Below are 24,618 nucleotides of genomic sequence, written 5' to 3'. Positions count from 1 at the left end.
AGGGCCATCTGGCAGAGGCTCTCAGAATTGTCGGAGGATACGACCGGACAGAGGGCCCCGGCTAGGATCTGGTCTTCGGCAATTAGGCTGCGGTGGACCGCGGTGACACTCGCCCCGGTGTCGCGAAGGCCCTCGACTCGGTGGCCGTTGATAGTCACCTGCTGTCGGTATTTCTCTGTGTTGGCGGGCAAGGGTGTCCCGGGGACCATTTCTCGATCCCCAAGGGAGACCAGGGCCATGGCCGCCGGTTCCCATTCCTCGGAGTCTTCCATTTCTTCCCCCAGAGCCACGGAGGCCATCTGCCGGGTCGTGGGGTTGGTCGTTGTGGTTCGCTGATACTGGGGACACTGGGGGTCATTGGCGAAGTGTCCGGACTGCTGGCAGCGGAAGCAGGTGATCCTAGCTCGTGGACCTGGTCGTCCTGGGGCTCCGGTGCTGGCTGGAGACTGGGCCGAACCCGCCGTTGGTGGGCTGCTGGGGGGGCTGGTGGAGGACCCCCCGGCAAAGTCTCTTGGTCGGCCGTGGTTCCCTCCGCCCCTCTGGCGGGGCGGACCCTGACTGTTGCGGCCGTAGTCCCCCACGGGGCCCCGGGTGGCCCGGGTGTTCACCCAACGATCAGCCTCAGCGGCCAGCTTCCGAGGGTCGGTGAGTTTACTGTCTAGGAGATGCTGCCGCAGTTCTATAAAGCAATTGGCCGCTAAATGTTCCCAGGCGATCAGATCGAACAGTTCTTCGAAGGTGGAGACCTTGCTGCCCTTGATCCACCCGTCCAGAGCTCGGCTGTAAAAGTTCACGTATTCGACCCAGGTGGTGCCCGGTATCTTTTTGCAATCTCGGAACCGTTGTCGGTACATTTCGGGGGTGAGTCCGTACCGGCCCACGAGGGCTTCCTTCATGTGGCTGTAGGAGTTCATGACCGCGGAGGGCAGATCGAGCAGAGTGTCTCTTCCTTCGCTTAAGAACCGGCCCCATAGGCCAGCCCCCCAATCCTTCTGCGGGACTCGGTGAGAGGTCATGGCGACTTCGTAGGCTTTAAACCACTGCTGGATATCATAGTTCTTATAATACTCCTTGACCACATCCTTGGGGATGTGGACTTTGGTTTCCCCGGCGGGAGCGGGCTGGGGATTCCCGGGCGGCTGTGACTTTTCGTGTCTAGCCCACCACTCAATTTCCTTCAGGCCTCGTTCATGTCCTAGCTGGAGTTTCTTTTCGTCCTGCTCCCTTTGGAGTCTCTTCTCTTCGAGTTCCCCTTGTAGCCGTAGCTGCTCGACGGCTAACTTCTTCTCTGCCAGTTTTATCTCTCCCTCGATTTTTAGTTTTGCGAGTTCCAGTTCGTGGTTGCGGCTTCTCTCTCGGTCCGCTAGTTCCTCGGCGGACAGGTTTCCCTCTGGCCCGTTGTTTCTCGCCGGGGTGCTTGTTTGTTCATGGGTAGAGTCTCCTTCCGTTTGGGTCGGGGGCGCCCCCGTCTCGACCCAGGCTTTCAGTACTTTCTGGTAGTCTTCCTTTGTGCTCAGTCCGGTGGTAGCGATGCCAAGGTCTTTGCAAAACTGTTTTAGTTCTCTATGTGTGTAATAGTCCAATTGATCTTCTCGGAACGGTGAGCTTATTTCGGTACCTGTGGCACCCAGGGAGGTTTCTCCTTCCATTTCTGTTTGGTAGTGCGTCAGTCGTTTACTGCACGCTCTCCTTCGGTGTCGGCTCGGATCCCGTCGTCTGCCACCAAATGTTGGAAAGGCGTCCGCCGGAAGGGGGGTTCGAACACGTCTTGCCCACCCCTTTGACCCACCTCTCCCAAGTAAGCCGAACCAGGCGCGCACACCCTGAGCTGCACTGTGAACAGAGGGACACCACCCGTATTCTTTGTAGGACGATAAGTTCTTTTATCGATGATTTCAGGGATCTTTATGACCCAAAAGGCAAATAGTACAGCAGTGGCACAACGTACCACAATACAGTCGTGGGGAATGGGGGTAGCGGGACAGTCTTTCAAGATAGTGTCTCTGCGAAATACCCTGCGGAAGCTCACAATCCTCGAGCTGGAGGGTGTCGTGTCTCTGGGCGAGCTCTTATCGAGTCGTCCTCAAGGGGAGCGCCGCGAGTCTCTCAGCAGGCACAGGTGGTCGGAGTTCAGGAGCCGCGATTCCGTCAGCAGGCTCAGATGGTTCAATGCTGGAGGCCGCGAGTCGCTCAGCAGGCCTAGATGGTTCAATGCTGGGGGCCGCGAGTCGCTCAGCAGGCCTAGGTGGTTCAGTGTTCGGGAGCCGCGACCTCGTCCGCAGGGCTCAGATGGTTCATTAGCAAGAGGCCGCGAGTCACTCAGCAGGCCCAGGTGACTTCAGCGTTCAGGAGCCGCGACAGCGTCAGCAGGCTCAGATGGTTCCAGGTCTTCTCTGTCCTTGTTCCTCCGGCACCCCTTGTTATACTCCGCTGGTTCTTTGAAGTCCGGAGTGCTCGCAGAGGGGGGGACTGGGGTGACGGAGGGGGATCGGCGGGATTTCCTGCCGCTCACTTCTTGGTCTTTTCAGGTGGGTCTGGGAGGGACCCCAGACGCTCGGTAGGGGAGGCGCCTGCTCCCCAGGGGCCTGGTGGCCGATTGAGTCCTCCCGGGGAAGGCGATCCGAGGTGTGACTGGGCTGGCGCCTCTGGGTCTGGCTCGAGGGTTCCCGCTCCCTCGGTTGGGCATGCGTGGTAGGGTGTTGAGTCTGTCAGGTCTCTGGCCGGCCCGTGGATCGGGGGTGGCTGGGGCGGCCGGAGTCGGGGATGTCGGGTCTTGAGGGTGGCTGCAGGTGGGCGGGATGATGGAGAGGGCCACGCCGTGAGGCCGGTCTCACACCCTCTCTTCGACAATTACATTTTCAGGTAAAACAGTGGCGCCCAGAGCGCTTCTGACAGGAATATGAGACAGAGTTGACGATGATAAAATCCATTCAAGGCACAAGTATGTGTTCATGGCCAATCTTTAATGAAAAGCAGAAGTAAAGGAGCTTCCCCTGAGGTGCAGTGCCTCTGGAGTTGGTGTCTTTGAACATGAATTATCTTCAGTAATTATAAACCGAAGGATCATCGCCGATAGCCGATCATCGATGAAAGGAGCTTCTGAATGCGCTCACAGGGGGAGAGTTAGAGCTCTTTTTATTTTCCATCCTGAAAGAAAGGTTTTAAGAAGCCTGCTGTAATGCTGCACACTCTGGGGCAGATTTATGAGCCCCTTGCGCCACTTTTGCGTCACTTTTCCCATGTTAAAAGTGACGCAAAAGTGGCGCAAGGGGCTCATAAATCTGCCCCTCTGTGTCTGAAAAATGAAAACCCCAAAGTCTTCCACGCAGAGAGAAAATCCGAAGCATGAAGTGTTTCTTTAGAGATAGGTCCAAGTCATGGAGGTTGTCACACAGGACCAATGAGAACCCAAGGACTGAAGCAGCTCTATAGCGATAGGTCCAAGTCAGGGAGTTTGTCACATAGGACCAATGAGAACCACAGGACTGAAGCAGCTGATAGGTCCAAGCCATGGAGTTTGTCACACAGGACCAATGAAAACCCCAGGACTGAAGCGCCTCTTTAAAAATAGGACCAATCAGACAGGACCAATGAGAACCCCAGGACTGAAGCGCCTCTTTAGAGATAGGTCCAAGGCATGGAGTTTGTCACACAGGACCAATGAGAACCCAAGGAATGAAGCACCTCTGTAGAGATAGGTCCAAACCATGGAGTTTGTCACACAGGACCAATGAGAACCCAAGGACTGAAGCACCTCTTTAGAGATAGGTCCAAGCCATGGAGTTTGTCACACAGAACCAATGAGAACCCAAGGACTGAAGCACCTCTTTAGAGATAGGTCCAAGCCATGGAGTTTATCACACAAGACCAATGGGAACCCGAGCACTGAAGCACCTCTTTAGAGATAGGTCCAAATTATGTATTGGTGACCCAGAACCAATGAGACCCCTAGGAATGAATCATTTCTGTAGAGATAGGTCCAAATCAATGATGTTGTCACCGAGAAGCATCGAAAACCCTAGCAATGCAGCATCTCTTTAGAGATAAACCCAAATCATGGAGTTTGTCAACCAGGACCAATGAGAACCCCATCAATTAAGTGCTTCTTTAGAGATAGGTCAAAATCATGGAGTTTGTCATCCTGGACCAATCAGAACCCTAGGAATGAAGTGCCTCTTTTGACAAAGGCCCTCTCATGAGGTTTGTCATTTTGGACAAATCAGAACCCTAGGAATTAAGTGCTTCTTTAAAGAAGGGTCCAGCCACGTGGTTGGTCATCGAGGACCAATGACAAACCTAGGAATGAAGCGCTTTTTTGGCAACAGGTTCAAATCATAGAGTTTTCAACCAGAACAAATGAGAGCCCTAGGAATGCTCCAAACTGAAATGTCCCTTCTTGGCACATCAGGCACTGGAGGTAGGCAGCAGGCACTGATCTGAAAGGTCCCTTCTTGACACAGCAGGCACTGGATAGAGGCAGCAGGCACTGATCTGAAAGGTCCCTACTTGACACAGCAGGCACTGGATGCAGGCAGCAGGCACTGATCTGAAAGGTCCCTTCTTGTCAAAGCAGGCACTGGATGTAGGCAGCAGGCACTGATCTGAAAGGTCCCTTCTTGACACAGCAGGCACTGGATGCAGGCAGCAGGCACTGATCTGAAAGATCCCTTCTTGGCACAGGAGGCACTGGATGTAGGCAGCAGGCACTGATCTGAAAGGTCCTGTCTTGACACAGCAGGCACTGGATCCAGGCAGCAGGCACTGATCTGAAAGGCCCCTTCTTGGCACAGCAGGCACTGGATGCAGGCAGGGGGCACTGATCTGAAAGGCCCCTTCTTGGCACAGCAGGCACTGGATTCAGGCAGCAGGCACTGATCTGAAAGATCTCTTCTTGACGCAGCAGGCACTGGATGCAGACAGCAGGCACTGATCTGAAAGGTCCCTTCTTGGCACAGCAGGCACTGGATGCAGGCAGCAGGCACTGATCAGAAACGTCCTTATGCAGCACAGCAGGCACTGGATGCAGGCAGCAGCCACTGATCTGAAAGGTCCTTATGCAGCACAGCAGGCACTGGATGCAGGCAGCAGGCACTGATTTGAAAGGTCCTTTAGCGGCACAGCAGGCACTGGATACAGGCAGCAGGCACTGATCTGAAAGGTCCCTTCTTGGCACAGTAGGCACTGGATGCAGGCAGCAGGCACTGATCTGAAAGTTCCCTTCTTGGCACAGCAGGCACTGGATGCAGGCAGCAGGCACTGATCTGAAAGGTCTTTATGCAGCACAGCAGGCACTGGGTGCAGGCAGCAGGCACTGATCTGAAAGGTCCCTTCTTGGCACAGCAGGCACTGGATGCAGGCAGCAGCCACTGATCTGAAAGGTCCTTATGCAGCACAGCAGGCAATGGATGCAGGCAGCAGGCACTGATCTGAAAGGTCCCTTCTTGGCAGAGCAGGCACTGGATGCAGGCAGCAGGCACTGGTCTGACAGGTCCCTTCTTGGCACTGCAGGCAGTGGATGTAGGCAGCAGGCACTGATCTGAAAGGTCCCTTCTTGACACAGCAGGCGCTGGATGCAGGCAGCAGGCACTGATCTGAAAGGTCCCTTCTTGGCAGAGCAGGCACTGGATGCAGGCAGCAGGCACTGATCTGAAAGGTCCCTCCTTCATGGCTGGTAAGGGGCAGTCCACAGTCATGCCCCGGGTACAGCCAAGGCATAGACCTCGAGAGTCCACTGGAGGGAGACACAAAAACAACCATGACTAATGATGTGTAAAGTCCTTTTAGGGGCAACAGAGCAGCAGCCCGAAGGTATGCCCTGGCCAGAGGCAGACGTTTTAAATCCAAAATAAATCTTCATAATCTCAAAGCAAGTTCTGTTATTTATTTTGAATTGGACGATGCGTTATGCAGTCAATGCCTTGGCATTGTTGGTTTCTCTGTACTCTTTTGTAACCACCAGAGGGCAGCAGTGCTCCAGAGATGAACAGAAAATTAGAACTTTACAGGATCTGTCAGGTTTTCTGAAATGTTTAAGAGGGGACTCTGAGGGGCTTATTTATGGGATTTTGGAGTTGGTTCGTCAAAGTGAAGGGGCAGGAATGTACGGTATTTATCCAATACGCCGCATTCCTGTCCTCTCTGCCTGCACTGGAGCTGTTTCGGCAGCCTAGCACCCATGCAGGCACCCTTGCACCTTGGTCGCCTCCGTTGTCGGCAGCATTGTTTTTGTGCACGAAGGGGCCCCTTCCTGCACAGAAACAAGCCTAAGAGGCGTTTTCGTTATGCTGCAGTGCACATAGAAAGAGGAAAAAATGAGGAGAAATAAACATGTTTCTCCTCGTTATGCCTCACCTCAGGAGGCATACGGTTTTAGCGCTTCCCCAGATTCACATCACTCTATAAATCTGGGGCAACCTCAAATTCCATGCGTGTTGCTTGGGAAAACCCACCGCAGCGCAGAGTAAGGTGACACAGCGATTGTGCTGCGTCGTCTTACTCACAATTTATACAAAAAACGGGAACCCCGGCACTCTAATCATTTATATGTACAGTTTTGTATCTGAGTCTCTAGAACAAGGAAACACCATAGTGGGGGGAGATACCTTCTAGCACAGGAATCATCTGAGAGAACAACATTTGGTCATTTATTGCAATGATTTATTTGCTAATAAGTATCAAAAAATATAAATATTGGCACTACATCCAGTTAACTTGCTTTTTCTTCTTCTTTTGAACTATGACTGCTACTTTCTTTAGTCCCTCTTTCACACCACTGTTCTGCTTCAATACAATGAGGTATTTTGTGGCCTTACAATTGCTGATACATGTACCAATTATTGTATTCATGCTTATTTCCGCAGCCTTGAGGAAGTCACGGTGGTGACGAAACGTGCATTGGCTGTTTCCGTTGTTCTACTTGACAAAGGACTGGAATTTTGAGCACATCACAAAACCTATGTTTAATAATGTTGTGATATTGGATGTAGTGCCAATATTTATATTTTTTGATACTTATTAGCAAATAAATCATTGCAATAAATGACCAAATTTTGTTCTCTCAGATGATTCCTGTGCTAGAAGGCATCTCCCCCCACTATGGTGTTTCCTTGTTCTAGAGACTCAGACACAAAATTGTACATATAAATGATTAGAGTGCCGGGGTTCCCGTTTTTTGTACACTTTGAACAAGTCACTTGGTGCCTTGTGTCTACTAATACTCTGGGTAGTGGGGTATCTTACCCTGAGTGGCACCTACTAGACCTTTGATGTAACTATGTTAAATCGATCCAAAGATACCAGTGTCTGATAATACTTTTTTGAAGTGCGACAGTATATCCACCACGACCTTGTGTGGCCTTCTTACTCATGATTTATGATGTCACTCAAAGCCACGCAGGGTGTCTTTGCATGGCTTCATAAATCAAAATGAGAGCCCTGCGTCATGCATGTAGCAGTTTACGGAGTTCCAAAGTGATGCAAGGCTCTCATAATCAAGCCCCTAAGAGTACAGTACCTTACATGTCATGATGGCAGCTCTACTGCACATAGGTAATGGCTGTGGGCTGTGCTCCTTGTAGGTACATGGGCTCATATTTACAAGCCCTAATCGCCACCAAAGCCCCACCTTTTTTGATGCTCTGGCAGTGTAGCACCATTTTCCATATTTACAAGGTGGCACTCAACTACTTGGACTGGCTTCATGCCACCTTGTAAATATGCCTCTTTCCACATCAATCCTCTGCGGCAAAGGGGCGTGCAATGGGTGTTGCTGTGGGCATTCCACCCTAACACCCATTGCTTTTTAACTCTGCCCCAGATTTACAAGGCTGAGGCAGCGCCATAATCTGACGTTTTGGAACACCAGCTGTTAGAATGGCGACACTGGGAGAAGTTATAAATTTCTCCTCATTTTTTGCTCTTTCCATGTGCGCTGCATTTTGCAGCACACATGGAAAGAGCAAATTGATTGTTTATGTGCAGGAAGGTTTCCCTTCCGGGAAAGAACCTTTACAATGCAGTCATTACATCGCAGCATTCTTTACATCGCATGTCATTACAATGCAGCCATTACATCGCATGTCAATACAAAGCATGTCATTATAACGCATGTCACTACAACGCAGGCATTACATCGCAAGTCATTACAATGCATACCATTACAACGCATAGTACCCTTACACTATCCAACACTTACCCTACTCTTGCACTCACTGGACATTGTTAGCAACCTCCTGAGGCGGAAGCCGGGAATATTGACAGTTTGTAACTTTAATTTTTTTTTTACAAACGTCTAGAAATTTGTGTGTTTTAAACTTTGCGAACCCTTCCCTGGGCACTTATCATTTTTTCCCTCTCACCTGTCATCCCCCGCAGAGCGGATTTATCGCTGCCGCGGGTTAGAAACCTCATCTTGCCGCCATTTCCTGGAACTCCCCAGGACATGCCCACTATCGCTGGCCACGCCCCCCCCAACATCCCCACCCGCCTTCACCTGCCTATAAAACCATGTGCACCCATCGGACGCGCAGCGGACGAGCGCAGCGGGCGCGCCGTTTGCGCGTCGAAGGCGCGCCTAAGGCAAGCCCGTCTGCGCCCGTCCGCGACCGAACGGGGCACGGGGCATGTCACTCTGCCCGCATCACCCAATACTCCCCTGCTGACCTACTCGACCTGCACGCCCCCTGGCCTCTAGCCCCAACTGCACGCTCGCAGCTTAACCCTCTGGGCCTGGGTCACACCCGAAACATCTTTCCTGAGCTTGACGCCTGCATAGACTCTACTCCTCTTCAATCCATCTCTCACCACCCACCCCCGGACCTCGCTCCCCAGCCTCGAGCTTAAAGTGTGTTACCTGAACACCCGTTCACTCGTAAAACATCAGACGGAAATCTTTCACTTCCTAGACACCGATAATCCTGACATACTGTTTCTATCCGAAACCTGGCTGCACGACGGATCTTCCCCTGACATCTTGGCTGCCATTCCACCTGGTTATTACATTCTTCAGTCCAATAGGACTTCCGGCAAACCCGGAGGGGGTGTGGCAGCCATCATCAAGCTCTCTATCAGATTTTCCACCCTTACCGTATCGTGTTTCCCTCAGGTTGACTGCCTTGCACTCAGACTGGAATCCCCAGCATCACCCCTTATTTGTGTCTTAGTCTACCGCCCCCCTCAGTCCATGCCAGACTTTCCGTCTATGTTTGGAGATCTTTTTTCCCAGGTAGTCATTAACAACTCTAAAATTTTAGTCCTCGGAGACTTTAACTACTGGCCCCAGGATGAGAAGGAAAGCGCTTGTTCGGTGGCCTTCTCCGGCCTGCTGTGCAGCTTGAACTGCTGCCAACATATTAACACCGCCACGCATACCAAAGCCCACCTACTGGACCAGGTCTGGACCTCCAATTTAGTGATCTCGGCCCCCCTCATACTGCCGTGTGCTTGGTCCGACCATTTCCTTATTTCCTTCTCCCTCAAAACTCCCACCTGTCCCAGCAGGCCCCTCGAAACTAACCTCTTCGCCCGAAACTGGAATAAAGCTGACATCAGCCAATTTATCAACCTACTTAGTACCTCCATTCCCCTGGAATCCGACTCATTAGATATACACGCTTCTAACTTAAGCCATTGGCTTGAGTCTGCCAGCGACGCGGTCGCCCCCCTTAAACGGATCAAAGTCCGACGCCTTCATGACGCTCAGAAATGGTTCTCCGAGGACCTTAAAGTTTTAAAACTCGGTCTCCGACAAGCCGAACGCCGGTGGCGCAAAAACTACGCCTCCAAAGCCAGGGTAGAGTTCCTATCCCTATTTAAAGGGTATAAATCCTCTATTGCGTTAGCCAAAACCACATACTTCTCCAATAAAATTCTGAAGTCAGCCAACAAAACTAAAAGCATCTTCTCGATTGTGGAGGAGCTATCCTACCCCGACAGAGTTTCCATCAAACCCCTCCCTTCCCAGAAGCTCTGCGACTCTCTCAATCACTTCTTTATCGAGAAGATCGCAAAAATCAAAAACAGCATCTCGGTGCTTCCCCTATTGGACCCTTCTGTGCCCCCAGCCAACCCCCACGCTGATCCTTTTTACCCCCAGTCTCTCACTCAGATTCCCCTTATTACGGAGGCGGACTTCCCCACCCTCCTCAGCAAAGTCACCTCAGGATCTCCCACTGATTGCTGCCCCCCCAAGATCTTATGCAAGGCCTTTACTGCCTGCCCCGCCCCCCCCCTTGGCACTGCTGAACAACTCCCTCACCTCCGGCCTAGTCCCTAGTATCTTCAAGTCAGCTGAGGTAGTACCCATCCTAAAAAAACCAACAGCTGATCCCACGATTATGAGCAACTTCCGCCCCATCTCCCTCCTCCCTTACCTCGGTAAGGTGCTTGAGACCCATGTTACCAATATCTTGAGCTCGTTTGTTGAGCAGTCCCACTTTCTTGACTCCCAACAGGCCGGCTTCAGGCCCGCCCACTCTACTGAGATGGTCATACTTTCTGTCATAAACGAACTGTGCAGGGGAGCTGACTCTAACATCAGCCAGGCCCTGGTACTTCTGGACCTCTCGGCCGCCTTTGACACGGTCGACCATGTCATCTTGGTCGACCGTGTCAGGCAGGCTAGGATAGGGGGTACCGCCCTTGACTGGGTACGCTCGTTTCTCACCAGCCGCCAACAAGCGGTCCGGCTATCCCAGTTCTCCACGGACAGGGTTGGGCTGACCTGCGGCGTGCCTCAGGGATCCTCTCTGTCCCCACTCCTTTTTAACCCATACCTAACGCCTCTGATCAGTTGTCTCCGAGATAAAAATGTCTCCGCATTTAATTATGCGGACGACATCCAGTTAGTCTTTAACATCGACTCCTCGGACCAGTCAGTCTCCGACTTTCAAGCCACCCTCTGCCACATCAGCAATTGGATGGGGGCAAATCACTTGAAACTCAACCACGACAAGACCGAATTGGTTCTTGTCGGAGGCCCTTCCAACCCCTGGAACTCCAACTTCTGGCCCATCAGTCTGGGCCGCCCTCCCCGCCCTACTGATTCGGCAAAAAGTCTGGGGGTTATCATCAGCAAAGACCTTTCGATGAAACACCAGATAAATGCCACTGTCTCCTCTTGTTTTTTTCAACTCCGCAAAATCCGGAAAATCGCGGGCTTCCTCACCACCGAAGCCCTTACCTTGGCCCTTTTGGCTTTAGTCATCTCCAGAATTGACTATGCCAACTCCTTGTACGTAGGCATCCCTGACTACCAGCTTAAACGCTTGCAGCTTGTTCAGAACCAGGCGGCTCGCCTCATCTTCCATCAACCGAGGCACCACCACAACCGCCCTCTACTACAATCCCTGCACTGGCTCCCTGTTTCTGAATGCTGCAAATTCAAGTTAGGCTGCCTCGTCTTTAAATCTTTGGTCTGCCTTGGCCCCTCGTTCATTTCCTCTCTTATTCACCCTTATGTCCCCTTCCGCAATCTGCACCCGGCTTATCTGGCTCTTCTCAAAGTCCCTAGAGTCAAGCGCAAGAAATGGGGTGGCTTAAGATTCTCGTTCCTAGCCCCATCTCTCTGGAACACTCTCCCCCTGGACATTAGATCGGCTTCGCCTTACACTAACTTCAGATCCCTCCTCAAGACTCACCTATTCCGCTCGGCGTACAACTAAACCAAATTCCCTTCTTCTCCTTGCTCCCCCCCTCCTCTTCTTCCTCACTTCTGCTTTCACTCTCGCCTCCCTCTCATCCCTCAGGCAGTTGCTTTCCGTTTTTTTTACCTCAGCGCCAAGAAACTGTATAGTGTACGCCGCGCTTTACAAATGCCTTTCACATCACATCACATCACAAAATAGTAATTATTACCCCTATACTATCCAACACTTACCTTAAATGCGATGTAATGGTATACATTGTAATGGTATGCGTTGTAAAGGTATAATGCGATGTAATGGAATGCATTGTAAAGGTAGTTTCTGAAAATGCGATGTAATGGCATGCGATGTAGAAGAATGCATTGTAAAGGATGTTGCGATGTAAAAACTGCGTTGTAAAGGCATGCATTGTAAATGTATGCGTTGTAACGTCATACATTCGTCCCTTCCTGCACATAAACAATCGTCTCCGCAGCACAGGCACCCTTGCAACATAGCAGCAGGTGCCTGCGCTGGTGCAAGGCAGCTTTTTTTGTACCAGCTCTAGGGAAAACACAGGGGTGCCCCGTATTCTTGTGAATATGGTGTATCCCTGACATATAAAATATCGGAGCTGGGCGCTGCCAAATTTGGCGCAGCTCCGCGCTCTGACATTTTTTTGTAAATGTGTCCCATGGTTTGTGCCAGAAGTAGCAGATGATCATTGCAGGGTCATTTGTGCTGACACTGCAGGGCAGAGCCACAGGCCAGCCCTCTGGGTACTGCAGACCTGGGCAAATGTTATGAAAGGTGAGAGCGAAGGTGCCAGTGCAGGAGGCCACTGCAGCGTGCACCACCTATCGCCCAAGCCAGCACTGCTAATGTCAGTATCAACACAACAACTAACCATTACACTTCTACAAAGGTGACCATTCAGACAATTCTAGGCTCCCAAAGGTATAAGAATGGCTTTAGCAGCAGGTATTAATCATTTCTAATGTATATTGATTCAATAAACAACTGTGTTTGTGTTCGTCTGTAAACTAGACAAACAGCACCATCATGTGGCAGACTGTTATAAGTGCCGGCGTTGAAAATAAAGTGCGGTGCCGAGCTCTGGAAACCACTGGCTCAAATTAAGCACTTTCTGGCTGCCCCTGTCATAGCAGTGGTCCATGCAGAACTGTGGCATTCTGGCTACCTCTGGAACAACAGTGCCTATTCTTGACAGATAGTGACTACTCTTTATGACATTCTGGATATGCATAGCAGACTGGGGGCCCATCCTTAACCAATTGTAGCCACTCGAAGTGACATTCCTGCTATCCCTGGCCTAATAGTGGCTTTCCTCAGTCAGTCAGTGAATTATTGGTGACGTTGAAGCCATCCCCGTCATAAACGTGGCACATCCTTGACGTGTAGTCTACATTCTTTGTGAGATCCTGGCTATCCGTGGCCTAATGGAGGCCAAGTCTTAGTATGTTGTCGACATTCATCCTCCCAATCCGGGTAACTCGAACAGGAGAGCGGCCCATTCTTAACTTTTGGGACCTCTCTTGGCATTGTTCTGAGTATGCAACACACTAACCCTGGTGAGTCCCAGGGGACGGAACTAGAGGCACGGGGTATTCAGGGTGAGCTGGCCTCCATACTAAACATCTATACACAAAAGAAGCTTCCCTGAATGTAAAATGACCAAGGGTTAAAAGGTACTTGGTAAATTACCTGGCATCTCACAAAAAGTGCAGGACTGTCCTAACATACCACCAGGTGTCATCAATGGCAGTCCTCGCTCTCTAGAAACTTGATTTGGTAGAGAACGGGCCTACACCTGGAGACAGGGAGGCACTTCTAAATCTACGTGGGGGCCCATGAAAGTGAGTGAATGTTAAAAACCAATTTAATTGCCAAAATGCTGTAATTTTAACAGGCAACTACTTGGTTTTAAAATGGAAAGAATGGTGATTGGGGGAATTAGTATCCCATCACCGTAGTGATTAAAGTCGTCGACATGTTTCTGCCCAAATGGCCCAAGGGGTCAGTGGCTTTCATCAGGACGGGAAAAAGAATGTGGGCTCCTATCTGACCAAAAGTTGCTTCAAAATTACCACTGGGTAGATTGACCCATGCCAGACTCTACCTAAAATATTTTCCTGAAAAACTAATTAAGGTTCCTAAACACCGCATGGGAGGAGGGTGAAGGAGATACTCCTGTAGTCACACTTACATCAAGGTGCATCATCACTAGTTGTGTTCACTCCTCTTCACTTTTTATGAGATACCAGGTACTCTACCAAGTACTTTAAAACTCTCAACATTTTGCATTCTGGGTAGCTTCTTTTGTGTATACATTGTTCTGGGTATCCCTGCCACTATTGTGGTGAATACTCCATGCAATATTCTGGCTCTCACTGGTATTATCGTGGTCCATCCATAACAGACAGATCCACTCTCGGCAGGACCTGGGGGGGATGATTCTCATGGCTGAAGAGAACTATCATCTGGATGAAGCCTTGTGCTCTCTCTCTCTCTATCTCTTTTTTTCTCTTTCTCCCTCTTTCTCTCTCTCTCTCTCTCTCTCTCTCTCTCTCTTTCTTTCTCTTTCTCTCTCTCTTCCTCTCTCTTTCTCTCTCTCTCTCTCTCTTTCTTTCGCTCTCTTTTTCTCTCTCTCTCTCTCTCTCTCTGTCTGAAAGCTCTGTTGTTTTTCGTGGCTAGCATAAAGGCCGGCGACACTGCGCTGATGAGACAGACCTAAAAAATTATACAGATTAGTGTAGACCTGGAAAAACAATCAGCATAGATTATCTACTTATCTAAGACACTAAGAGCATTTCGCCATATAAGTGTGCCTCAGAAAAGAGGAAGTTTGTTACTTTATGCGTGCTAGGGAGCCTTCTGTAGGCAGCCATGCTGATGATGTCTCAATAAGTTACATAAATAAACAAAATAGTCACAGCTGTGTGGAGGGTAGGCACATTTACCTCCACAAGCACACAACATTTGCCCAATCAAAGCATGTACTCCTGTTCAGCAACATTTGGGTGGAATGAAAGCCCCTCTCTGTAGTACTCCTAAAAGGTCCTTTTTAGGATCTTCACATAGGATCTGATCACAGACCCGGTAGGAGTGGGTAGGTCAAGACACAACGTGATACTGGCACGATTTACATGAGGAACCCCTCGTGTACCACCTACCGGGTACTGCTGAAGCCTGGTTAGTTTACAACATTGGGTAGTTCCAGTACTGACAGGTAAACTTATAGGTAGTTGCTTTGCTGAGGTGAGTATGATTCCACGTCACCAATTTTCAGGTGTATCTAGTCTTCACTGTTTTGGTCCTGACGAATCGCCTGTAGACTTTACATTGAGCGAGAAACATGTTGACCTTTTCACCAATAGGTACGCTTAAGTCTAAGACATAAAGTTTAGTTAAGCGCCCTATTTTACTTAGGGTCGGAGACCTATTGTTTAAAGTTTGCTGTCGCTGGTACTCCCAACCCTATTTTAGATTCACTCTCGATCCATACATCTACACATTTCTGGCCCCCCACTTCACCATTCGGCTATTGGAAAAAGATCTCCGCTAAAGTGCCCCTACTAAAGGGAGCCCATTGGGTATTGCACCACCGACCCAACGAGGAGCAGCCCAGATGATAAAGCATGACACCCAACTGGCTGTGTGAGGGCATTACAATCCAATATATGGACTCCCAACTTTGAACCTTTTCGGTCGGGTTGGTTTTGATTTCCCTTGCTCTGACTCCGATCCCTGAGCAACAGCATAACCTTCTTTTGTATGATTTGCTCTGGGACATTTATGCTGGACCTCCCTCTTCTATAGGGTAAAAAGCCCCCTAGTCCCTTCTTTATATATTGATCTGATCATGAGCATCATTTATTGGTCGACAGGGGTCTCAGCTGTGACCCCTGGCTTGCCTCTTGGTACCCTGAGAACTGTTTTTGTGACCCCTGGCATCAGAGATGGCAAAATCATTGCCAAGAACACTGGGGCCGTTGTAGGTGTTGGTCTTTACCCTCCTTTTTGTCACATTATATATTAAGTTAAGAGTGAATCATAGCATTCGATTCACCATTAACATAATAAACAAACATTGGCGTAGCCAATAGGTCTCGCCTTTCGGACCTTATAAGTATTTAATTATGCAGCACAATATCCTTGGTGCAACATCAACTGTTGCATGGCTAAACACTTATAATGTCCCAAAGGCGAGACCTATTGGCTATGCCAATGCTTGTTGGAATGGAAGCCAGTGGAAGTCTTTGAGGTGTGTGGTGATGTGTGTGGGGGTAATCTGAGTGCGAGTTGGGCAGTAGATTTCTGTATGTTCTGGAGTATTCTAGCTAGTTGTGCCTCGATTCCTACATGGAATGCATTACCATAGCCCGCTTGTTGGGGTGACGGTTCTGCGAGTGTTGAGAGGAAGTCACTTAAAAATGTTCTTGAGCATCCTGAGTGTGTAGGCGCAGGAGGAGGCCACTCCATTCATTTGGTTGGTCATAGTGAGCTGGCTGTTGACTACCATTCTGAGGTTCTTCACATGGTTGGATTGGAAGTGGGTACAAGTCCAATTAGCCACCAGGTGGAGTTTTACAGCAAGGTGTATTTTCTGAATAGGTCTACTTCTGTTTTGTCGCTGTTGAGTTTGACGCAGTTGATTTTCATCGATCTAGTGGCTTCAGACATGCAGGTAATGAAGTTGGTCTGGATGTTCGGTGTCCTTTCAGAGAGGAAGAGGATGAGCTGGGTGTTGTCTCCGTAGGAAATAACATTGATCCTGTGGGCACGAATAATGCATCGCAATGTAGGTGTTGAGCAGTGTGGGGCTGAGTGAAGATCCTTGTGGTACTCCGCAGAAGGGGTTAGTGGTGGCCGAGGTTAAAGGAGTCAAGCTGACTGACTGGGTGCAGCATGTAAGAAAAGAGCAGAGCTGCTGAAAGGGAGTCCTTGAATGCCTGCTTTGTGTAGGCATTGAATGAAGATTGGGTGGGAGATAGTGTCGAAGGAGGCAGATAGATTCAGAAGTATTGGGGAAGTGTCCCCTTTTCCATGATCAATCAGATGTTACCCTTGAACGGCAATGAGGTGATTTAGGTGCCTAGGCTGGGTGTGAATCCGGGTTCGACTGGTGCCGAGGAGGTAGTTTTTGTTGAGATGTGCAGCTACACGTTTGTTCGTGATCTTCATGACTTTTGTTGGGAAGGGTATCAGGAAGATGTGTCAGTAGTTGGCTAGATTCCTTGGGTCTACTAAACGTTTTTTGAGGACGAGAAACATGGCGTGATTCCAGTCGCCCGGGAATGTGGCTGTGTTCATAGAATCGTTAAGATCGGAGTGCGGGCGGTGCTGTTGGGTCCAGTACTTTAGTAAAGATGTGATGAGGGCAGGGGTCCCAGGGTGCGCCGGAGTGTTGGACTGCAGGGTCGTGGAGGTTTCCTGAGAGGTGATGGTGTACCAGGTGGTCAATTTGGTGCTTGAAGTGACAAGTGCGAGGGCAGATTGGTCCGGTTGGGTAGGGGGGGGTCAAAGTTGTCATTGATGCTGGTGATTTTGCTGCTGACAAAAAGGGACAGGTAAGTGCACAGGTCCTGTGAGTGAGTGATGTTGGTAAAGCTTGCTGCCTGAGAGGTGAAGTCTTGCACAAGGGAGAAGATTTCCTTGGTGCTGCTTTTGGATGCGCTCATGAGAGTAGAGAGGTTGACAGCTCTGATTGGCTGGTGTTATCGTTTGACACTTGATCGTAGGTGCTCTTGTCTGAGTGATCCTGGCTTAGTCTCCATCTATGTTCTAGTTGCCTGCAGTGGCGTTTTGCAAGTTGTAGCTCTTCTGTTTACCAAAGGCAACGGAACAGTAGTGTGGGCTACATGGACTGCGCCAGTAAATAAGTCCTCAAAATCTGATGTAGCACAAAGGTGCTCTCACTTGACTTGACCCCGCTACTGAGAGGTCAAATTTCAGAGAAAACTAATTTCTCTTCTAATAGCAAACATTTCTTCTGTATACCACCTTGCTTATGGTCTTCGTCTGTTGGCCTTGGTGGTCTTTAGTGGGGCCAAAGTGCCTGCGAAGGAGGGGATCCAGGCATTGAAGTTGGAAATGGCTCTGTGGAGGTTGTTGAGGTGCTGTGGTCGGTGATATAGGAACACTGGGACCCAGCATTGTTCAAAGATCTTTTTCCAGCTTTTCCACTGGGGTTTGTCTGAGGCTGGTGAAGCTGGGGTCCAACGGGTATCCAGTGGCGCGGGTGTGGCCTTCCACTTGCTGGGTGAGTCTGAGATTTGTTGGGTCCTCTAGGAAGTTGGCACTGTAGGTGTTGGTGACGTCTCCCAGGTGGTGGTTGAGGTCATTTAGGAGGATAAATGTACTGAAGCCGAGTATCAAGGGGGCAATGAAAAACGTAAATGTGCTTCTGAGCGGAGTTATATGAGAATGCTGGACAGTGTAGTTGACCGTGATGTGGAGTTTGACAGTCAGGTGTTCCATGTCGCTGTTGCTGTTGGTCAAGGTAGCGGAGCACTGCATGAGCTCTTTGTAGATGATGGAGAGTACCCCTCCGGGACTGGTAATCCTGTCCTGCCTTCTGTTCTTATACCTGGGAGGATAGCTGTGACGATGGTGGGAGCTGATGTGTGGGCCAGCCAAGTGTCTGTCAAGATAAGCAGGTGATGAGAGTCGTCATGCAGCAGGTTCCAGATACCAGGGTCATGTTTGGTGAGGGAGCAGGCGTTGAGGAGGAGGTATGAAATGGGAAGGTTGGGAGCGGGGATGTGGTGGTGGGGGGGAGCATGAAGCCAGAACTAATTCAGTATCTTGAATGTGATTCCCCGATATAGACAGGTGTCTTTTCTACATCTGCAAACTGGGATAGGGCAACGTGGTAACCACTCAGTTCCAAGCTTCTCAATGGCCAACAAAATGCCTCTGGACATAATCACTCTGTATGTATGGTCCTTCTACTGTGCATAGAGTAAAAGGGTTCCAAAGCAACCAGATCTTGCCTCTTTTCACAAACGGCCACGTGCCGTAGGTGCCATAGCTCGTCTTCCAGTATGCAAGATGTTGTGATCGAGAAGAAAGTCTCAATATTGCCAATATTCCACTATCTGTGAGAATGGGATTGAGAGACAGTCACCCTTCTTCCACGGTCCTGGAGGGATGAAGCGGCATTTAAACCAAGGGGTATATCAGCAAGCAGGCGATTAAAAATTAACGCCGCTTTTCCGTCCTTTTTCGTTTATCGCCTTATCAGCAAGGTCACGCTATCGCGTGAAACCTTGCCTTATCGCCATTTCCCTTAACGCCCATCTTTGCATGTCTAATGAGATGCAAAGCGGGCGTTCCTGCCCAGGATAACGGGAGAAATGTCGCTAAGCGACATTTCTCCTATTATCAAGCCTCACGCAAAGCATCATAGCGACAAGAAAAGTAACGATAACCTCTGTTATTGCTACTTTCCTTACGCCTGCTTTGAAACTGACTTAGCCATGATATCCAATGGAAGGTGGATATCATGGCTAAGTATGTGAGGCCCTATCAGCAAGCTATCACCAAAAGTTGTGCGATTATCGCTGGATTTCCAGCGATAATCACACATTTGACAGCTTGCGCTCTGAATTTTATCGCTTTGGAGATAGGCGTTGCTAATAGCACGCTATCTCCGCGATAAAATTCAGAGTTGGCCGGCGATAATTATCCTCACGCTAAGAGCGCTGAGCGATAATTATCGCCGGCCCTTGCTGATCCGCCCCCAAGTATCTTGTTGCACGGTGAATGGATGCCCTGGAAATGACAACACTGTTGCATGATTAAGAATGGTCATCTACAAAGTCAATTTACAGGACTCATTTTGACCGTTTGATAAGTTCAATCACGTTCCTCAGTCCGGAATAATACTGCTAAGGAGAGGTGGGGGGGCTGCACGCCACTGCACCCTACAGACTGCTTTCAAATTAACCAGTATGCACCGGCTCTTCCGCGAATCCAGAGACTGGGGTGTTACTGACTCACTAGAGGTGTTCACTAGCAGCTGTGCTGGAATACAAAAACAGTATATTGTCACAGAAAACCCAAGACAACAAGCACTATCTCGACTGAAGCCCACCTTTGAACTGATTAAAGCAAAGAGTCTTACTCCCGCCACCCCTCCTTCCCCCTCAGTTGTTTTGGACAAACCCAAGTAATTCCACACAACGCCAAAATGGTCAGAAATGTACAATGGTATATTTTTCGCAAATAGCATCTTGCAGTAATGGACACAAAGCTGTTCATCAGCATCACTTAACACCAATACCACAATACAGGATAATAAAGTTCTAAAAAAAATGAGGCATTGTCAAAATTACAAAAATACACAGCACACACTTCGTGGTTTTTCTATGGAGTTCAAGTCTCCTAACGGTGCAGGCAGAACTGAATGGTCTGACGTCCTAATCAGTCCCATATCGCGCATGGAGGACTCTCCCCGCCCACCAGAGGATGGTTTCAAAATAGAGAAAGACGTGGAGACTCTGAAGGTGGAACAAAGTCACCGCCCTCTCTCCTCGGAGATGACATGCGAGCTACATACGTGTAGCCGCGTGCCACTGACATTCCTTGGGCGAAACTGCCAGAGAGGTGGGGCGGAGCGACAGATGACAAATATATCATGGCTGATTGTGCTGCTCTTAACTACAACGAACGTGTTTAACGTTTGAAGTACAGAAGATGCGGTGGGGGTTGGTGCGGCACTTGTGTCACTATGTCCCAAACTGGCCATGAAGTGGGCTGCTAAACGGGCAAAGCATACGCTTAGGCGACACTAATGAGCAATACGAAATTAAAGACGCCGCACTCCCCATTGTGACCAGACAAAACCACTGGAATGCCCAGTTTAGCTTCTGCCTCTTAATTGTCATGTAAACGCAATGGTAAATCCCCATGGCAATCCCAGAAGAGTAAAGAAACTGGTACTATTGTACTGCTGCAAGCCAAGGCTCGATAAGCCATGCTGTGCAGCTAAACTGCACTTTATACACAAAAGCAAGTTACCTCTGACATCATAATTCCAAACTTTCTTTTTACTCAGGTAGGATTTTTTAATTATCCCTGGGTTATAGTTAAATATATGTTACGTTTTTTTACACTTTTTTTTCAAAACATAAACACCCTTCAAGGATTTCCTATGCTCCGCCATGAAAGGTGGAAACATCAATACAGTATTCTAAGTCCTTCTTGAAATAACCATACCCTGATGAAGACCTTCGTATTAAGAAGTGCCCCCCAGAAGGTCGAAACGCGTTGGTTTTAAACTATTGAGAGGGTCTTCTAAGAACCAAGGACACGCTTGGTCCTAAAATTGGACATAATAGAGCCCATTGTGTAGGGCTCTGTACTCAGGTTCTAAACATTGGTTTGACCTCTCTCTGGCTAAAATAGTAGCGTACTTGGAGGATTAAAAGAAAAAAGTCCCGCTACCCCGTTATTTTTTTTAAACGAGTAGGACTATTGTTTACTTGATGTAATGTACAGGTTTAAATGTGTTTGTCGCATTAATATGTTTTATGTTTGTAAATCACACGTCTATGTTTTTTCAATATTGTGTGAATCACTTTTTCGTATAATTTACATGTACAGAAAATAAGGCAAGAACGTCATCTTCTAGCTTGTCCCATGAAGGGTGTTTACGTTTTGAAAATAAAGTGTAAAAAACGTAACATATATTTAAATATAACCGAGGGATAATTAAAAAATCCTACTGGAGTAAAAAGAAAGTTTGGATTTATGGTGTCAGAGGTAACTTGCTTTTGTGTATATATCAGGATTCCCACCTCTGTTCATCCTTAACCGAATCATTCCCCTGTTTTTTACCCGCCAAACTGCACTTTGGCAGCCATCGCCAAGTGGAACCAGTGTGAACACGGACTTGGGCGGGAACTAGTAAAACGGCTGTTTCGCAAGTGGTTTCTCGTCGGTGATGTCTTTGCACTCTCAAAAAGTAACCACACCTCAACCATCAGCAAATGTGACTACCGCCCCCCCAAACTGTGTTTGATCCCACAAGGCAAACGAGAAGTTCAACATCGTCCTCGAAATGCCCGAGCCCGACGATTCATAGAAAGTGCTACATTTCGAGGCTGCGCGTCTACAGGTGACGCTGTACTGCTGCTCTTTGTCGATTGAGGCTCCACGTGTTTGTGCACCACACACAGAAACAAACAAGTACTTCAAGTACTGAATTTATACTCATTTTACTTCTAGAAACCTTTAGCACTACAATCCATCTTACAACTGAGCGAAAGCAAGCCAGACACGTTTCATGCACGGTTTACTTTAGGACTGCAGCTGTAAAAGTTAAGTTGGTAACAAATAAATACATTTAAAAAAATTATTTCTCTGGAGCGACAATACTGGCGAGAAAACAAACGTAATTATGAGAGAATTTAGGGTAAGAATTGTGCCAATGGTCATGTCCGTACTCCTCCTTCTTCCCAATTTCTTTTCTAAGTCAAGAAACCCAGGAAACAAATCACGAACCACACTTATGTTTTTGACCACTTGCTTCGGTAATACGTTGCATCTTAAACTTTGGTAGTACTTTGCATGCAGCTGTCTGTTTGCACAAACTAGGGGGCATATCAACAAGGGCTTCATCTCTGCTTTTTTGGCTTTAAAAGCCAAAAAAGGAGAGATAAAACTAGCGCCCTATCAACAAAAGGGTGCTAACATGCAAATTTGCATGTTAGCACCCTTTTACTCTACGCTTCCCCTTGCATCTCTAATGAGATGCAAAGGGGGCGTTCCAGAGTAAAATAATAGGAGAAATGTCGCTAAGCGACATTTCTCCTATTATCAAGAATGTCGCTAACCCTGTTAGAGACAAAAAAAGCAGCGCTGACCGCGGTTAACGCTGCTTTTTTACGTCTGGTATTTTTCTGACTTAGCCATGATATCCTATGGAAGGAGGATATCATGGCTAAGTTTGCCTGTCCCTATCAACAAGGTAACGTGAGATTATCGCTGGGTTTCCAGCGATAATCTCACATTAGCCTGTTAGCGTGAGGATTTTTATCGCTATTGAGATAAGCGTTGCTAATAGCACGCTATCTCAGCGATAAAAATTCACGCTAGCCGGCGATAATTATCCTAGCGCTAAGTGCGCTTAGAGATAATTATCGCCGGTTGTTGTTGATATGCCCCCAATTTGTTTAACATATGCTTTTATTCTTTCTGGTCAAGGTCCATTCGCAAAAGCACAGTTCACTTGAGTAAGCAGCCTGTGTGCCCAGCGGTAAAAGCATTAATTTCTGTTGATTAATTACTTTTGCATGTTAAAGCAGCAGACCTCCGTCAAAAATATTAAACTTCAGCCTTTGCTCGTAACTGATCTTCCACCAATACTCTACTAGAGGCAGTCAAGATATAGTGCTCATGCACCATCGAAGTGGTCAACTTGGTCGACATTTGGCACCGCAGAGAATATTGCAGGCCTAAAATCACATAGGACACATCATTAGAATTAGACTCAACTTCTTCAGAGGCAAGGCTTCCAGAGACAGCTGGCCAGGACATGGGACCAACAATGCGGCAGATGCAGTTGAAGCAAATCTTTTAGCTTTTAGCAGATGTCTTACTTTTCCACAGTTTTTGGATATTTTGCAATTATTCCTCACACTTTTAAATTGTGGATATTGTTCCCGGAATGTCTACGTAAACCCTAATATATAAGCAGTGAGAAACTGTGCAGAAACACAAGAAAGGACAAGCCCGGGAGTGGTGCGCGCGCGTGCTAAAAGGAATTTTTTTTAAAGCCAGCGAGTGGTGCGTGCGCGTGCACTCAACAGAATTTAAGTTATTCAGCATGCATAGTGTGGGGCCGCTGCTCACTCCCGAGCTCCCTAGGCCAGGGGAGAGAGTAGGCAGGACATGTACCCGTCTTTGGCCAATTGCGTGCTGTCTTTCTTAGAAAGACGCACGCAAAGGCCAATAGTGGGTGATGGAAAAAAAAGCACACGCACAAGCGTGTGGTCGAAGTTTAAAGTCCTAACTAGAAGCCTCGCAGGGCAGCGCATGCGCGCTGGCTCAGGCGAGACCTAAAAATGAAACATCAGGAGCAGGACCTTCTCTGGTAAATTAAAATGCTTTTATATGTATGTTTTGTGGATGCAGTGAGACTGAACGTGGTATGGGTCCACGTTTGTATGTGTGAGCACGTCTGTATGTGTGCGTAAAACTGAGTGAGAATAACTGAGAATGACTGAAATTGAGATGTAGATTTATCAAAGCTGAGTGCTGGTGCAATGTGATGCAAACTGATGCAAAGTCTTGATAAACCATTTACTTTCCAGCGCAAACCGTTTTTTTAACTGGAAAGTAGCTTTAGAGTAGCGCTAATAATGCTCTGTGCTGCTTTGAGCTACTTTGCATCACGGGCCGGCCATGCGTATTATAAGGGCGTTTCCATGCTACAAGCCAGGTTTTTTGATGCAAAGCCCTATCTACTCAAAATGCTAGACAGGGCTTTAGAACCAAAAAGTAACACATTGTTGAGGCAGGCGTTAAGTTGGGGAAATGTTTTAATTTCTTCTAACTTTTTACACATTGCATGTGTGCTGCACTATACAATGCACATGCATGTGTGAAAAGTTTCAAAGTTTGTCTAGGCAATAGTATTTTGTACTGAAGGGTTACCCTTCAAGTACAAAACCTATGCTAGACATCGTGCACACACCGTTGCACCGTGGTGCAAAGGAATATGTGTGCTGCTAGGTTGCCTGTTTGTGTGCCAGCTCTGTGGAAGAGAGCAGCAGTGATACATCTTAGTAGGTATGACTCTACAATCCTCCCTTCCACCTAGTGCACAGTAGAGTAGCAACTTTACTGGTTCGCTGCATTGTGCTATGTTAGATTTTTAGTAAATGCACCCCCAGTGAGTATGAGTGAGTCAGTGAGTAAAAGAGTGACTGCAAAACAGTGAGAGTATGTGGTTGATAATGAATGAGTA

The sequence above is a fragment of the Triturus cristatus genome, chromosome 3_2, assembly GCF_964204655.1.
Source record: "Triturus cristatus chromosome 3_2, aTriCri1.1, whole genome shotgun sequence".
In the NCBI taxonomy this organism is placed as follows: Eukaryota; Metazoa; Chordata; class Amphibia; order Caudata; family Salamandridae; genus Triturus; species Triturus cristatus.
This window is presented reverse-complemented; position numbering follows the sequence as displayed.